Genomic DNA, 17,842 nt, shown 5'->3' with positions numbered 1-17,842 from the left:
GACGGAAGAAGAGTGGATAAAAGCAGTGCAACAACAAGATGATGACATTGTACGAATAATTGAAATTTTATGTTCAGAAAAAAGACCAGAGAACAAAAATTATTATGAAAACTTTGAAATTAAAAATGAAGTATTATATCGAAAAGTAGATAAACAATTAAAATGGGTTGTACCCGATGGTTAATATCCAAATTAAATCATGACGACTCTGGACACTTAGGCTTAGAGAAAACCCTTAAACGTATTTGAATGAATTATTGGTTTGCTCAAATGAATAGGTTTATTACAAAATATATCAAAGCCTGTTTAAATTGCTTGTATATGAAAAGCGGCAAAGGCCTTCAACCTAGTTATTTACATCCAATTCCGAAATCCAATGTGCCATTTGAAACCATTCATATTGACCATTTAGGGCCCTTTATAAAAACTAAAAGCGGAAAAGCTTATTTATTGGTAATTGTTGACGGATTTACCAAGTTTGTATTCTTAGAAGCGGTGCGATCTACTGAAATAAAATACGTAATCAAGGCACTTGAACATTTTATCTATCTTTTTGGTGTCCCTAAAAGGATTATATCTGACAGAGGTTCTTGTTTTACATCAAAAACAATGAATAATTTCTGCAATTCTATGGACATTAAACATGTTTTAAATGCCATCTGCACTCCCCGAGCAAACGGCCAGTGCGAAAGATTTAATGGAACGATACTCGACTCTTTAAGGTGTCTAAGTGCCAATGACAAAGACGAGTGTTCTTGGGATAAACATATACCGTTGATCCAATTAAGTCTTAATACTTCAGTGCACAAAACTACAGGACAGACCCCTTATGAGTTGTTAATGGGAATAACTCCCAATTGTCCTGCTGATGCAAAAATAGTGCAAGAAATTGCGACAGACATACAGAAAACCGATTTAAAAGAACTGCGTGAGAAAGCGGAAGAGAGAATAACAGAGGCTCAGCGAAAACAGAAAGTGAAATTTGATGTTAAAAGGTTCCCTCCCAAGGTATACAAAGAGGCAGATCTGGTAATGGTAAAAATCACTAGTGATGTAGCTACGGGCCGTAGTAAAAAGTTGCAACCAATATTTAAAGGACCTTTTAAAATAAAGGCGGTGTTGCCAAATGATCGCTATGTAGTAGAAGATTTAAGAAAAAGCGGGCTTGTATTAGCGTTGTAGTAGTAGATAAAATTAAACCTTGGGTAGTATTAAATAGTGATAACGATTTGCCATTTGATGATAGAAACTTAGATTAGGAAGTATATGTATTAAAAAAAAAAAAATATATATATATATATATATATATATATATATATATATATTAAACACGGTAAATATAATGTTTATCTGTTAAAAAGTTAATGTTTAAGGCCTGTAAATTAAGAAATGTTATTTTAGATGTAGCCACTATGGTTAAAGGTTTGCGGTGGCCACCCCGATTTTGTCGAAGAAAACTTAAGGTTATAAAGTAATTAAAGTAATATCCACAGGTTTTGAAATAAGAAGTTACAGATTCTTATTTTATTTTGTTTCTGTGGTGTGGATGAATTTGTGAATGATGCCTATATTGAGTAAATTGATTGAGAGGTTCTGAGAATCCCAGTTGGCTGTTCTTGATATTTCCTTTTTATTTTGATGTGTAATTTAAATAAAAGTATACTGGAGTGTATATAAAAATAAAATCGATCAGAATTCTGATCGACATTAAGGCTATCAAAGGCATGACTGTATTCTGCTCATGCGAAAAGGTGAATTAGTATAACTGTATTCTGTTATACTGAGAGGGGCTATGTGTTAGCCAAAGCTGTAACATGAAGAGTGTTAATAAGGCTATGTAAAGTATCTTAGTGTTGATTCTTGCTTTAAATGAAGTTGAGTTATTCTTGATGGTTAGAGCATGGTATAGCACACTAAGTGGTAGATCCTGGTTTTGGATAAAGCTGGTGGGATTGCTCTAAGTATGAGTTAGAGAACCCTGTTTGAGAAAATATTGTCACATTTTCTAGTTACAAAAGTAGGTACTGGAAATGATTTGGAAAAGATATTGACAATGTTGTATTCTACATATGTCAAATGAATATTGGTATGATGTCATATGATGTCAGTCATATGAATAATTAATGTGGATTAGAATTCTGGCCCGAATAAATTCTCTGTCTTTGATTCGGTGTAACGATAGTTTTATTGTCGGCAGGTTTCTGATGAGTTGAGATACAGGATGGTTGGTCAACTTGGAGAAAAGGTTGTTTCGGGACGAAACAAATGCAGGATGGCTGATTGTCAGGCAAAGTAAAATATGGCCCGACACCGACCCACGGTCCTCAAGTGGTAACCCGATATTTATTGAAAGCTAGGCTGGTTATTAATTTCGGTACTTAAGATGGGTTTCATGGAATCATATTGATGTGCTGATGAAAGACTTTTAGTGTTATGATTTTGTTTAAAACAGGCTGAGAAAATATATTGAGTTTTTAGTTTTAATAGACGAGTCTTAGAAAGCACATCCGTGTATTATTGAGTCCTCCTGATATATTTTTTTTTACGTGTTTAATTTAAACTAACTTAAAGCAACTGTTCGAAGTTGTTTTCATTATTTTCGATACAGACTTGAGCTCGTCGAATCCATGAAGACGTACATGCACGGGCCAAACCAGGCTGTAGGCGAATTGCGTCACCGGCAGCGTTTATGCGATGTCGTAGCTCTTGCTCAGTATCAACTTCGTTTACATACACCATTGTTTTCATATGACCCCACAAATAAAAGTCTAATGGATTAAGGTCAGGCGAGCGAGGGGGCCACCCAACTAAACCATCACGGCCTATCCATCGTCTGGGAAAAACACGATCTAAATGTTGTCGCACTGGTCGTGAAAAATGTGGTGGAGCACCATCATGAAGAAACCACATGTTCTGCCTAACGTTGAGATTCACATTTTCAAGGAGCACTGGTAAATTCTAAATACCGAGCACCATTCAAACGATTTTCCAGAATAAAAGGTCCGATGAGCATCTCGTTCAGAATTCCAGCCCATACATTTGCAAAAAAACGTTATTGAAAGTATGTTCTCCGTGTAGTATGCGAATTTTCCAAAGCCCAGTAATGAGTGTTATGAAAGTTGAAAATTGCATTGCGCGTAAAATTTGCCTCATCCGTAACTAACATGTTCATGGTAAAGTTTGGGCTTAACTGCTGGTGATGCAACAACCACTCACAAAAGTGTACTCGAAGCGGTAAATCTCTTGGAAGTAGGGCTTGTACCCTCTGCACATGAAACGAGTACAGCAACTCGTGCTTTAAAATTTGCCAACTTGTAGATTGCGATAGTCCAAATCGCGCTGCAAATGTCCTAGTGCTAATTCCAGGTTGTTCTTCGATAACTTCTAAAATATCCTCCTCCAGATTTAGAATGTTCCTAGGTCTGATAGCTCCTCCATCTTGTCCAGGCCGCGGCCGCAAATTATCAGTTTCTCTACTCCGCTGAATAACACATAAGAAAGCCCCACGTCTCGGGTGATATCTTCGGGGAAATCTTTGGGCATACAGAGCAGCTGCTGCCACTGCATTCTGATGCATTTTTCCGTAAACCAAAACCATGTCGACAAGTTCTTCGTTTGTAAAAATGTGCGCCATTACATTTGACGCTTTTATTTTGTTCGTGTGAAAATAACGATCGAAAACGATCACAGCGACCAACAAACTAAGTACTGCTAAAGATTCCAAACAACAAATTCCAAACATTATGACTTGTTTACTATCAGTTATTAATAAACAAAAAAGTTCGCCTGATACACGTTCTGTTGACATGTGTTTATCTTTATTTCGGAAACCAAAAATATTTTAATACATTTTTTTCTCATTATTACTCATTATCTTCATCTACCATTTCCCAAGTTTACGCGCATAGGTTGAAAATCACCATGTATACTGACATAAAGAACCAGGGTTATATTATGTATATCGCACCTCTAGATGGACAGTGACGTAAGTGCAAAAATGTAAAAAAATTAGTTAATGCTGTCAAACGTGTCAAAATAACAATTCTTTTTAATGACAACGCCGTAATTATAGTACGCACTGGTAGGCTAGAGGGCATGTGCGTCGTTGTTCCATTTTCCTAAATAGACTTGCGGGTATTCATACACCGTCACAATTAGTCCTGACATTTGAAATGTCACTGTCATCGTTGTCTTTAACTTTTGAGGTTATTTGTTATTTATTCTGTTTTCTGTTGTTGTTATAATAAATGTTATTATATTAAAAAAGGTCATGGTAAGTAAGTACTTATATTTATTTTATTTCTATATCTTATAAATGTAACTTGTATTTTAGCGCATAAAATATAAATAAAGAACAAGTATGTGGTAATTGCAACAAATAATTTTATGATATTTCAAACTTGCGAAGGCATATAAAAAAATTTCATGAAAATGATGCCTTAATATTACCTTCGTATAAGTATAAAAATGCAAATGCTTATGCTTACACCTGCAATTGTGGCAAAAATTTCTCAAGGAAAAACCTGTTTACTTATCACTTAAAAAGTCATTCAAAAGATGGTGAATCTTCTAACACAAATGTACAGGGGTAAAAATGTCCAATATGTAATTTTACTTGCACTTCTGAACAAGATCTTCATAAACATTTTACAAGTTGTCATGATATACTTATTAAGCAGGAGCTTTTAACAGTTGATACTTTTGAAGATTTTGAGAATTTTAAAAACAACTTTGAAAATGAGACTGGGTCTAGGTTTATAATACTCCGAAGTAAAACATCATCATCAGGCAAATATGTAAAGTATGCTTGTAACAGGTCTGGTGACTACAATCTATCACTTCAAAATCGTAAACGTCATTTGAAGACCCAAGGTACCAATAAAATCAATTTACCTTAAAATATATTTTCAAAAAAGGATTACCCTTTCGGAAGGTGATGATATAAAATGGACTTGTAAAATTATAAAAAATTATGTAAGGCATAACAAAGATCTGGGCCATTTAAATTTAAGCTCCTTGGAAAGGAAAATATGTGCAGAAAAAATTGCTTCAAAAGTACCCTTTCAAGTGATTCTGAATAATATCAGAGACTCCGTGTCTGACTCCAAATTGCAAAGATTACATCTGTTAACTCGAAAAGACCTTTTTAACATTGAAAAGTCATACAATTTATGTTCAGAAGCCATAAGGCATAACAATGATGCAACAAGTGTCCAGGCATGGGTCAATGAGATAAAAGAAGAAGGAAACATGTGTATATTATTTTACAAATTCCAAGACACTGTTATTGAAGAGCATCCTGAATTAAAACAAGATGACTTTGTCCTCATTATAATGAATCAGGCTCAATGTGAAATATTACAAAAGTTTGATTCAGATTGTGTGTGTTTGGATAGCACACATGGCATGAACATGTATGACTTCCAGTTAACAACTTTAATGATAATTGACGATACGCGCCAAGGGTTTCCTTGTGCCTTTCTACTTTCAAATAGAGTGGAGAAAGACATCCTAAAACTATTTTTTTCTTATGTAAGAAACCATTTTGATGTTATAGCTCCTCGGGTTTTTATGACCGATATTGCTGAGGCGTTTTACAATGCGTGGATTGAAGTAATGCATAAGCCATTTATGAGGTAACATTCAAATTTTGTTTTTATTGTATTACCTACATAGAGTTTATATTTTACAGACTCTATTGTTCCTGGCATATCGATCAAGCTTGGAGAAAAAACCTTCCAAAGATCAGAAATAAAGAAAAACAGGTTTGTTTTTATGTAGATGTATGAATGTAGGATACACAATATGCAATTTTAAATATGTTTATTCCTTTACAGGAGGCTTCTATTGGTCGTGGCCCACAAATGCCTGTGTTTATTTTTTAATTGTCAATTTTTCCTAAAAATACCTCCTTCTTTATTTGATTTTATTAAAATTTTCAAAATAAAGAAGAAGCATAACATAATATTATGTATTTAAAATAGTAACATTTCGACGATTTTTGCGCTAATTGAAAAAAAGCTCATGCAAATTTTTGTTGTAGATAATTAATGAAAGCCTTTCACAAAGGAATTTTTCAAAAATGTACCATTACATTAAATTTTGTTAATAATTTTTATTATTAGCCTATTTTTTTTTGTTTTAGATTGAGGTCTATAAATTATTAAGAATTATTATGGAAGAGAGAGACATTACAGATTTTAGTAAAATTAAGGATAAGTTTTGTCAAAAAATATTGGAAGATCCAGATACCCAAGAATTTGGAGAGTATTTTACAAAATATTATACCAAGAATTGTGAATCATGGGCTTATTTCTTTAGATTAAATTCAGGATTAAACACTAATATGCACCTAGAACGGATGCACGGCACATTAAAACATATATACCTTGGTGGAAAACGAGTCAAAAGACTAGATAAGGCAATATATGCCATAATGAAGTTTATAAAAGACAGGTTATTTGACAGAATAATTATTTTAAACAAAAGTAAAATTACCAGGAAAATACGAGATATTCGTAATAGACATAAAAATAGTCTCAAGTTCTGTTTTCTCAAATCCTGACTTATTGGTACAATCCAGTGATGGGTGGGTTGAAGTTCCATCTTCAAAATTTTGAGAAATTAACTGTATTAAAGAGTTTAACTTGACTTATAAGTGCTAGTTAGTTTGTGACGAATGTAAGTTGTGCATTCATAAATATTCCTATTCTTGTGTCAATTCTTCCATAAAATGGATCATACGTAATCGTTTCTTGGAAGAAAACTTATTGATGACATGCAAAAGAATAAAATATCTGGTAAGCCAATTATTTACTTATTAATGAATGAATGAAATAATAAATGACTGTACTGTAGTTTTTTGTATTTGTTATAACTGATATTTTACATTGTTTCTTTAAGGTTTGGTACCAGATATTGCATCTGAGGATCTAATTCAAGAAGAAAATTCTTTAGTAATAGCATTTGAAGACGAAGCAAAAATAGAAATGGATATTTTAGCTACCCATGTTACCAGTAGTAATAAGAATAATAGTGAAAATGCCTATATTACTAGGGAACTTGAAAAAGTCAAGCAAGAGATTCTTAATTCACTTTTAAATGTAAAAGCAATGGCTCAGCTTGAAGTGGTGAAAAAATGTATTAGACCAATAAAACCAAAACGAAAAGCACTAGAAGATTGTTCATCTCGATCTCAAATCAACAGTAAACGCCGACCTTTAGTTCCAGCGAATAAAAATATATTGCCTCAAAGGCAATTTTATGCTACAAAAAAAACAAAGCAATCCAAAAAAGCTTCCGTTAAAAGACCCACTCATTTCGAAGCACAAAACATGACCTTATCCATTACATCCAAATACTAAACCATTTGTAAATTATTTTTACTACCAAATAAAAAAAAATACATTTTTTGTTAATCAATTAGATGATTTTATTTATTTCTAAAAAATTAATAGCGCATATCTGTGGATTTTGGGTGATTTAATGGTAAGTAATTTTTTTTAATATGTACGTCAAATAATAGTAAAATAAAAAATAATGGTATAGTTAATAAACAAAAAATTTGGACTTATCAGCCACAAACATAAAAAATTGTATTGTTTTGAAGTAGAAAACAGAATAAATAACGTCCAAAATTAGACAACGGTGACAGTGACATTTCAAATGTCAGTACTAATTGTGACGGTGTATGAATAGCCGCAAGTCTAAATAGAGCAAGCTGTTCCCAAGCCCAAGCAACGACGACATAACCTTCAGTTGTGCTTCGACCGACTGAGATGCGCGCGTTTCATTTGTACAACGACGCAAATGTTAGTGTATGTATTTTTTTATTTAGTTCTAGTGGTATAACGACGTAATTGTAGGCTGTGGCGTTGTTCAAATCATTTTTGCAGGACTTTTATTGGAGTAACGACGTAAGTATGATTTATGGCAATGTTGATTTAAACTATTTATTTTCGTGATGACGTAAATGTTCTTTCTATCAGTATTGTCTCAAATTTTAAACACGTAATTGGGGGTTGTCCTGTCCTGTTGTAATTAATTACTTTTCCTCTTTTTAGCTATAATCTTGATAGAACCTACAAAATGACTAGCCGCGGTAAAATTATGGTTGCCTTAGCGTAAAATAAGGAAATTGAGAAAGATACTTCCTGTGATCAAAATAAAAATAATAATGTAGGATTTAAGCACGGTGTTGATTTTACAGGTAACTGTAAGTTTTAACACTTCTTGAAGTACATTTTTAAGTTTTGTTTCAAAAAATGTAGAGACTCTTTATGGCTCAAATGAAGCTGGAAACTTGCAGTCATCTCCTTGGGCAGATGACAATCCAGAATCCTCCTTAAGAGGTTTTGATGGTTGTTTAACTTGCACATTTCAATGTTATAAATACTAAATTATCCATTCCAATACAGTTGCCTGATTTAAACAATGTGACCGACCTAGGCTTTACTTCTACTTCTATAGGTACGTCAAAATACTTTTATTTAACTACAGATTTACTTATTTATTTAGGTATTTTTTATTTGTTAATTTAAAGTCCATTTTCTGCAATACAAATCATGCTATGCCACAGTCGAGCACTATAAAAATATCGCAACGAGTTTCAGAGAAAATTCTTATGCCGTAATAGGAACGAACGAGTTAAGAATGAGTTTAAGAAAAATATCAAATTAAAAAAAAAACGTATGAAAATGACTCTTCAGAAGACGAGGAAGTTTTTGCAGAGGAGAGTAGTGAATATGAACCATCCGAAAGTGAAATATCAAGTAGTTCCTGAGAAGGTAACACATCAATGCAGTCCTTTAAAAACAATGAGCAAACGCCTACCAAAAAAGGGAAGAAATGACCTAGAGACCCTAAGAAATAGAAACGATTGAAAGCTAATTTTTAAAGAACTTTGGGAAGAGTTATCTGTCAAGAACAGGTAAAATTGTTAACGAACGGGTAATGAGTCTGCCTTGTTCAAATTGGTGCAAGTTGTCTTGTTCGACTAAAATTGGTAAAACGCTATTAAATCATTTCAGCGGTTTAGACCACCAGGAGCGAACGAAATCTTTCCAGCATTTGTTTAAGTTGGGCTAGACTTACTTCTACCCCACCTGTTAGCACTACTTAGAGCCAGTCTAGCATATGGGGTAACGTAACATACATACCGAAAGCCGGGCGACAAATTGCCGAGACATCTTCGCTCATGCCAATAAGCCTAATTTCCTTTCTGGTGAAGACCCTAGAGAAGGTTGATGGATACATCAGAGATGTGGCGCTGGAGAAATGCCCGCTCATTATTGACCAGTACTCTTACCAGACAGGTAAATTAATAGACTTAGCTCTCAACAATGTTGTAACGAGCATCAGTAACTCGCTGAAACAAAAGGAAGTGGCAGTGGCGGCCTTCTTAGATATACACTGTTACGCTCGCTCCCTGAATCGACAGCAGCAAGAGGAGTTAGCTCCTCTTCGACTGTGGGAGGTCCAAGTCCACGCTTACGCAGATGATCTTGTGCTCTTATTAAAAGGAAAAAAAATGAGAAAGCAATCTTAACAGTACTACAAGAAGTGCTGAAAATCGTTCCAAAATTGTGCGAGAGGGAGCAAATATCCGCATTAAATCGTAATAGTGCCGTTCATCAGAAAAAGGAATAAGGGCGAACTCAAGCTACCAATCTTGAGAGGTGAAACAACCCAATTTGCAACGGAGACGAAATATCTTGGGGTAACGTTAGATAGGACGCTTAACTGGAACTCGTATCTTGTCAAAATAATCAAGAAAGCAAAACTGTCTCTATGGAACTGTCGCAGGATATGCGGCAAAACATCAAACCTACGATATCCTACGACTCTGTGGTGTGGTGGAGCAAAACAATACAACTGGCCAAAAAAAAACTTAACAGCCTCCAAAGGCAGGCCTGCTTGCTCATTGCGAGGGCGATCAGATCCACCCCGACTGCCCTTAAAGAACTATTTGAACTGATCCTTCTAGAAATTATACCTACAGGGAATAAAAAAGATAAGGGGAATAATAAGAAAAGCCATAAGAACTACTTACAGGCTGTACTATGTCAAAAATGGTATGATGGCAAACAAAATCTGGATGGAATTAACTGAACTGGTTGAGATGCTTTGCAATCATAGCACACTAATCAATCTGTCAAGCGGAAGCACATGTCATTGAAAGCTGTGCAAGGATTCCTAGCCAAATGCAACTTGAAAACAGAACCATCAAAATCTACAGCGATAGTCAAAGGCTCTAAAAGCCCTTAAATCTTCTACCTGTACATTTAGAGCAATGCTGAGAAGCTGCAAAAACGAGCTCATACTGTTTGAGGAAAGGAACAAAATTACCTTAACATGGATGCGGGGACATGCTGGGCTTACAGGAAATGAGGCGGCTGACAAGATTGCAGAACCAGCATCAGGCATTGCCTATAATATATAATATATTGCCTGGTGCATAACAAAGCAAAGCGCTACTGGGAGGACACAACCATGCGAAGGCTACAAGGAAGGACGCATCGTAGGATCGGACGCAGCAAGGAAGGTAACAGATACGATAAGGGAATTTAACAGGCCACTGCAGACTGCGGCACCACATGAATAGGATTAGTTTGGCGGAAATCGCCGGATGCAGATTATTTATAGAGAGCAAAACTGCAGATTATATCCTGTGCAATTGTCCAAAACTAAAGAAAATTAGTTAGGTCATCTTCATATTTTACCTAAGGCGGAAGATATTAAGATTGCTTCTTCCAGAACTCTTAAAGTGGGCAGACTTGATTGGGAAACTATAAACACCTAGGAGTGAGCCACAATAGAACTAGAGACGCAGTCACAATAGACGGGGGATACAAGGTGCCCCATCCATAGCAAATCTAAAAAACTAATGCAATCGAAGAGGACCCTACAATATGTACATGAAAAATTTCGCACCAACTAAACTTAAATCATGTATCGGTATAGAAAATTTTTAAAGATTAGCAACTTTATTTATATATATATATATATCACATACGTGTACAGACACTTTTATTTCTATAAGAGTTGTCAAAACTATAAAAATGTTTTTAAATATTATTAAATTAATAAATAATTAATTTTTTTTTTAAATCGAATACTATTTCGAATTTAATCGAATTTTCATAATAATCATGATCTGAAGAAAATTTACATACCGTAATTGAAAATAATGCGCAAGAAATCTGTTTGATAAATATTTAAATTGGAATTATTAGTGATCACTTTTGATTGGTTCTCATTTCTTTTCCCCCAGGCTTAGCGGCGATGAGAACCAAAAATTTGAGCTACCTGGATTGGTAGGTCAAGCTAGACTCCATCAAGCTCTCTTGATGGAGTCCTCTTAGAGAACGGCGTCCCATGTGGTACATGCATGACGGTGCTCCGCCACACTTCAGTGTCGTTACTTGAGAATTCCTAGATGATAATTATCCAAATTAATGGATTGAAAGAGGAGGACCACAGTTATCAGCCGCCTAGATCACTCGACATTAATGTTCTTGATTTATTTTTATGCGGACATTTGAAACCATTAGTATACAAGACATTTGTTTAAAGCGTGGAGGGCTTAAGAATTAGAATGGTCGAGTATATGAAATACACCGGTATCACGAACTTATAAATGCACCTGGACTGCTAATGCAAATGACCGATGCCTAGTGGTCGTCATTTTTATAGTAATTGTGTCTTTTTGATTGGTCATTGTGACCATTTTCAGCGTTGCCAACAAAAGATATATTAAATAAAGGTAATGAAGTTGACGACGCTGATATTTAACGTGTGATCTATCATGAACTTAAATTTTAAAAAATCGTGACTTGTACAGTGTCGTACACATTTTTTACTCATAAATAATGAAATCATATTATATATTATACAAAAATCATAGTTTAAAAATTAACAAATTTTAAAATGCCTTAAATTTATATCCTTAAGATATGAATTTGCAGAAAGATATTGTCCCTGTTCTGGAAAGCTTTCCTCTAAGTAGTATAGTGTTCGTTAGGTCGCGAAACTAGTTACCAGTAAATATAAATTTTAAAACATCTATACCATTTTTTTATATACCCCTTCCCTGTCCGTTTCAGTTGAGTTATTTAAATCATGCTTCTTTTTTTCTCTTTAATTACCAATTTTCCTTTTTATAATTATATTTAAATAATAAAACTTATTTTATATATGTATTTATTAGCTCGTTTATGTTTTGTTATCTAAACCATAAAGTACATACTTTTTAGTTACCAGTTTTATAATAAAGGAGCTGATTTAAAAAATAAAATTTCCACTTGACAGTTTTAGGTATATGCTGATTGTGAGGATGAATATGCATATATAATCCGAAAAATCTTCACTAAAGTCGCAAAAAATATTCCGCCTTTTAACGATTTATTTATGTATTAAATCTATATTACGTTAATGTCCCGGTATGCAAGAGATTGTCCAAAAAAGAAAGTTCGGGGAAAAATTTACCTAATTATGATATCATCTAAACCAAAAATTGTTGTAAGTAATAAAGATAAGTATAAACTATTCGAGTTGAAGTTAACGGCTTGGAGAAAAATTACCCAATCGTAACTAATAAGGCTCATATTTCAGCATACTTTAACATATTTAATTAGAGCTAATGAAAATAGCTGGCTATCTATGCGGAGAAGATTAAATTTTAGTTTTAAAAGTTTTAGTGAAAAGTAATAGCAACTTTTAAAGACGAAGGATGAACGTATATTGAATTAAAAGAAAAATTCTTCGGTTTATTCACTATGTAATAAACAGTGATTATTTTAAGTTCTTATCCCATATTGACTGTTTTCACACGTAGATTAATTTTTTTTTAGCAAAGTTTGCTTTTTCTTTATTTTTGCTGTCAATTTTTGATGTTAGTCGTATGAAAACTCTAACCTAATTTATTCTATTTTATAGTAAAATGTACATCGTAAATGGACTTATCTTCTAAATATTTTTGAAACTGTAATTATAACAATATCATTTTTGTTTCAAGGATGTTTTTGAAGCTGTTATGCATGTATAGAGTGTCCCATTCTGGGCATTTTTGCAGCCATCTCCGTTATTTTTAACGTTAACCAGATGCGTTTTTTTTAAGTTAAAATCTTTTTAATTTAGCAAAAAACAAAATGGCCGCCATAAGAAAAAAAGAAGTTGAGAATGGAATCTCAGAACCGAAACGTCGAAAACAAAAACTGATTTCAAGTATGCGTTGTCCTTAAAAAGTTGTCCCAATAATGTTTTTACAGATTTTAAAAATACGTTGAAATAAAAAAATACAGCCCTTTTCCAAAAATGCAACTTTTTGATTTATTTCAAATATTTCAAAATCAGAAAATGATAAAATCGTTCTGAAAGCGGCACTTTAGTATTTTTTTGTGGCACTGAATTGGTAACTAAATGCCCTACAACTTTCCCCATTTGACCAATTTTCTATCGCTTATAGTTTCCAAAATACCCATACATATACATCCAATTTGGGTCACACTGTATATTATTTTAAAAATAGCAAAAAAAGTTATTCGTCGCTATATATACACAGGGTGTTCATTTGAAAACTTCCCACCACGGATTTATCGAAAATCGCTGTTTAAAAAAAAAACGCCGAAATACGTCAAAAGGTTTGTCAACTTTCTAACCTAAAATTACTTCACCCTCTGCCCCCCAGGGTCATCCCCTTAAAAATTTTAAATGGCAAGGGGTATCAAGTAATAGCTTGTTTAAAATGTCTTTCGAAGTCTTTTATTTTGACGTTTTGATTTTTTTAAATCGGTCGATTCGTTTTTGAGAAAATTAGAAAAATATTTGTTTATCTTAATTTGTTCAGATAGAAAACAAAAACATGAAAATATCAGTTTTTATTTCAATGATGCGTTGACGAAGTTCATCCAAACTTTCAGGTTGGGGAGTAAACACAATAGATTTCAAAATGACCCCATAGAAAAAAGTCTAACGGCGTTATATCAGGAGATCTAGCAGGCCATTCTATAGGCCCTCTTCGCCCTATCCATTTATTTGGAAACTCGTCGTCTGAAATATATTTCCAGCAAGACGGCGCTCCTCCTCACTATGTTCTTCTCGTTCGGCAATGGCTAGACAATAATAACGCTCTTTGAACAAATTTTGCTAATTATATCACTGTAATAGGCTGTGGAATATCAATAGTTAATATTCGTGCTTGTCGAATAAGATTTTGACAAATTTACATTGTCAGTTAAGTAGTTAATAATATTACTTGTATTATAAATTAAAAAAAAAAAGATTTAAATTTAAATATCTCTTAAGAATCTCATTTATGTACATATTCTACTAGTAAGATTGAAATTAACTCTTCGAAAAGCTTAAGTATCTTTATTCTTAATATACAATTCCTAAGAAACAAGATGGATGAGCTCCATCTTTTGCTAGACACATGTAATTTTCCTGATATTGTACTTCTGACTGAGCACTGGTTGAGCATTGGTTGAATGTTTTTTAATATCTGATTATATTCCTATATCAAATTTTTGTCGTCAACAATTTATACATGGAGGAACCATGATCTTGGCTCGGCAAACAATTGAAACGATTTTTTGTAATATTGATAAGTATGATAACCTTCTGTTAGAGAATGTTTTTGAATTCTCTCTTTCTTTTTGTAAGCGTTTTAATTTATATATTCTTTGTGTTTATAGGCCATCTACGGGAGATATTGCAATGTTTCTGGACAAACTTGATTCTCTTTTATCCCAGTTGTCCCTACACTCGGTTATATTGGCTGGTGACTTTAATATCAACTACACTGATGAAACCTTGCCACGTACTTCTCTTTTAAGTATTTTAAATTCTTACGACTTGAAAATGCACGTTCTTTCTCCCACACGAATAACTTTTTCATCTGCAACTACAATTGACTATTTCTGTACAAATTTTGATGACGTTTTATGCACAGTACTCCCATCTGGTATTTCCGACCATGAAGCTATTCTTGCTAAAATGCCATATAATACTGTATTATCTTCATCTTATTATATGGGAAGAATTTTCAGCCGGAGAAATTTCAATGCTTTTTCTGCTGCTACACCTTCGGTAAATTGGAATGCACTTGAAACGGCTTCTGACCCACTTACTTTATTTTTTCAAGTTCTGTATGATAAGATCAATCAGTGCTTTCCTAAAATGAGGCTTAAAACTAAGAAACGAAAACCATGGGTTACAAGAGGCCTTAGAATTTCTGCTAAAAACCTCCGTTTTTTGACTAAATTGTGCAAATAAAATGAAATTATCCTTGTAAGTCATCAGAAATACCGTAGTCTGTACAGAAAGACAATTAAAGCAGTAAAATCTAATTATTATAGGGATCGCTTAAATATGTCATCAAATAGGCAAAGAGAGTGTTGGTCGATTATTAATGATTTTAGACACTGCCATAGAAAAGTATCTGAACCGGAGTTAAGACCTGACATTTTAAACGACTATTATTGTGATATACCTAATATCTTGCTCAAGGGCATTCGTAGTAACATTGATCCCTTACACTATCTTTAACAAGTCGATTGAGCATTCATTTTTCTTTTATCCTGTCGAACTTACCGAAGTAAAAAATGAAATCAAACGCCTAAAAAACCATAAATCATCTGGAGGTGATGGGATATCTTCGAGGTTGTTACTCTTTTTGCCTGATTTAGCCTTAAATGCTTGAGTTTCTGCCATAAACAATTCTTTACATATTTGCATTTTTCCTTCATGTTTAAAAGAGGCAGTGGTTATCCCTCTTCATAAGGGTGGAGATTTGGATCAGCCTTGTAATTTCCGTCCCATTTCTATTTTGTCTATCCTCTCTAAGATAGTTGAAAAACTTGCAAAAAGCAAAATTTTGTCCTTTTTACATCATAATGGCATTTTGTCTGTAAATCAGTTTGGATTTCAAGCCAGTAAAGGGACTCATGATGCTGTTTTTAGCTTTTTGGAGAGCGTCTATGTGTCCTTGAATTCTGGAGAGTCATCGGCGGCAGTGTTTTGTGATCTATTCAAAGCATTTGACTGTGTGGATCATGGAATACTGTTATCTAAGCTCGATAAATATGGTTTTAGGGGCGTAGCGTTGCGATGGCTTAAGTCCTATCTATCAAATCGTACGCAGAAGGTTACGGTGCCTGGGCATTTGTCTGCTTCTAGATCCCTAAAATGCGGCGTTTCCCAAGGTTCAGTGTTGGGACCACTGTTATTTTTACTATGTGGATGACTTGAGTTCATTGAAACTGCAGGGCAAGGGGGTTAAGTTTGCTGATGATACCACCATACTATGGAGCCATAAAAATTCTGATTATATTAAAACTTGTATCCTTGAAGACCTTCAGATTTTATCAGGGTGGTGTGCTTCCAACAGGCTCGTGTTTAATGTAAGAAAAACGTCTATTATGGGGTTTAAGTGCGATGTTCAGGGTCTGATGTTTGACGAAAATTCCCTCTTGCAGATTAAAGAGTGCTGCAAGTTCCTAGGAATTACCATTGATGGTCGCCTTCGGTTTGAAGATCATATTTCACATTTAGCTGGGAAATTATCTTCTGGATGTTTTGCAGTAAAAATGACAAAACAAGAGCTGGGAGGGGTGGTTGCACGTTCAGTGTACTTTTTACTTATTGAATCTCATATTCGGTATGGCTTGCCTTTTTGGGGTTTAACCAATGAGGGGCTACTTAACATTGTCTTTGTTATTCAAAAAAAAGCAGTTAGATACCTGTGTTCTACTAAGTTAAGAGATTCTTGCAAAGCCCTCTTCATTTCTGAAAAAATCCTAACTCTTTTTTAACTCTTTATCTTAGAAACAGCTGCTCTTATTCACAAAATTCCTAAACTACCCTCTGACACTGGCCATTTGACTCGTCGTGTAAATGATGTTTCCCTACCTATTCCTACATCTGCCCTTACCAAAAACTCATTAATTTACATAAGTAAAAAAATTTAAAATCATGTTCCTCTATGTGTTAGACATATATCGGATGTTAAGAAATTTAAAAGAGAATTAAAGACGCTTTTATTGGTTAAGGCATATTATAACCTGGATGACTTTTTTAATGATAGGTTTTAACCTTGGACATGTTGGAAATTTTTTTTTTCTTTTTTCTTCTCTAGTTCTGTTTACCTTTATTTAGTAATCGATTGTTTTATTTAGTTATTTTTAATTTAAGTATGTTCAAAAAGTTTTGTCTTCTTGTGTTTAATTTTGTTCATTGTTTTGTCAATTTTTGGAATTGTATTTTTGTTTTATTTTTTTAGCTTGTAGGATGCTTGTACACAAGATCATTCTTACGTAATATAGCACATTTTCTTTCTTTCTTTCTTTCTTTAAAAATCTATATAGTGGAAGAAAATGTAGATATATTTGAATATTTTTTTTAACAAATTGACTACTCACTTAGAAGACGAAATAGAAGAGAATGAGAAGAAGTTAGTAGACTCACTCAAATTTAAGAATTTAAGACATAACCTTGTAGAGTTGCATCACCAGAAAAATCTTTTAGAACAGGAAATTACTTCAAAATTCAATATAATCCTGAACTAGCTGATTTAAATGAGTTAAACAGAAATATCGTATCAACTATCCGCCTACTGGAGGTTGATGACCATTCATACTTTAACCAGGTCGCCCTATTAAAAAACGACATATCAACTTCTATGCGACATGGTACACCATCAACAAAGAAACACAGGACCAACCAAAAACAGGCAATTTTAGAAAAACAAACAGTCTACTCCTACGTTATATTTCTCTGAATCTCCAAGAGAAACTGGCTACGCACCAGCTACATTTACTGATTGCCTCTCGAATGCTAGAAGTAT

At 33.8% G+C, this 17,842-nt stretch overlaps 1 protein-coding gene and 1 long non-coding RNA gene across 2 annotated transcripts in view; one reads left to right on the top strand and one right to left on the bottom strand.

The window, feature by feature from the left end:
- Nucleotides 1-17,842, bottom strand: part of LOC126745635 (uncharacterized) — a 127,917-nt gene that overhangs the window by 89,063 nt on the left and 21,012 nt on the right. The window lies entirely within an intron of this gene.
- On the top strand, nucleotides 4,202-6,540 carry LOC126745636 (uncharacterized). Its single transcript, XR_007663623.1, has 3 exons — nucleotides 4,202-4,273; nucleotides 5,693-5,765; nucleotides 6,146-6,540. It is a non-coding gene; the product is annotated as an uncharacterized LOC126745636 (long non-coding RNA).

The sequence above is a fragment of the Anthonomus grandis genome, chromosome 16 (genome assembly GCF_022605725.1).
Source record: "Anthonomus grandis grandis chromosome 16, icAntGran1.3, whole genome shotgun sequence".
Classification (NCBI taxonomy): domain Eukaryota; kingdom Metazoa; phylum Arthropoda; class Insecta; order Coleoptera; family Curculionidae; genus Anthonomus; species Anthonomus grandis.
This window is presented reverse-complemented; position numbering and strand designations above follow the sequence as displayed.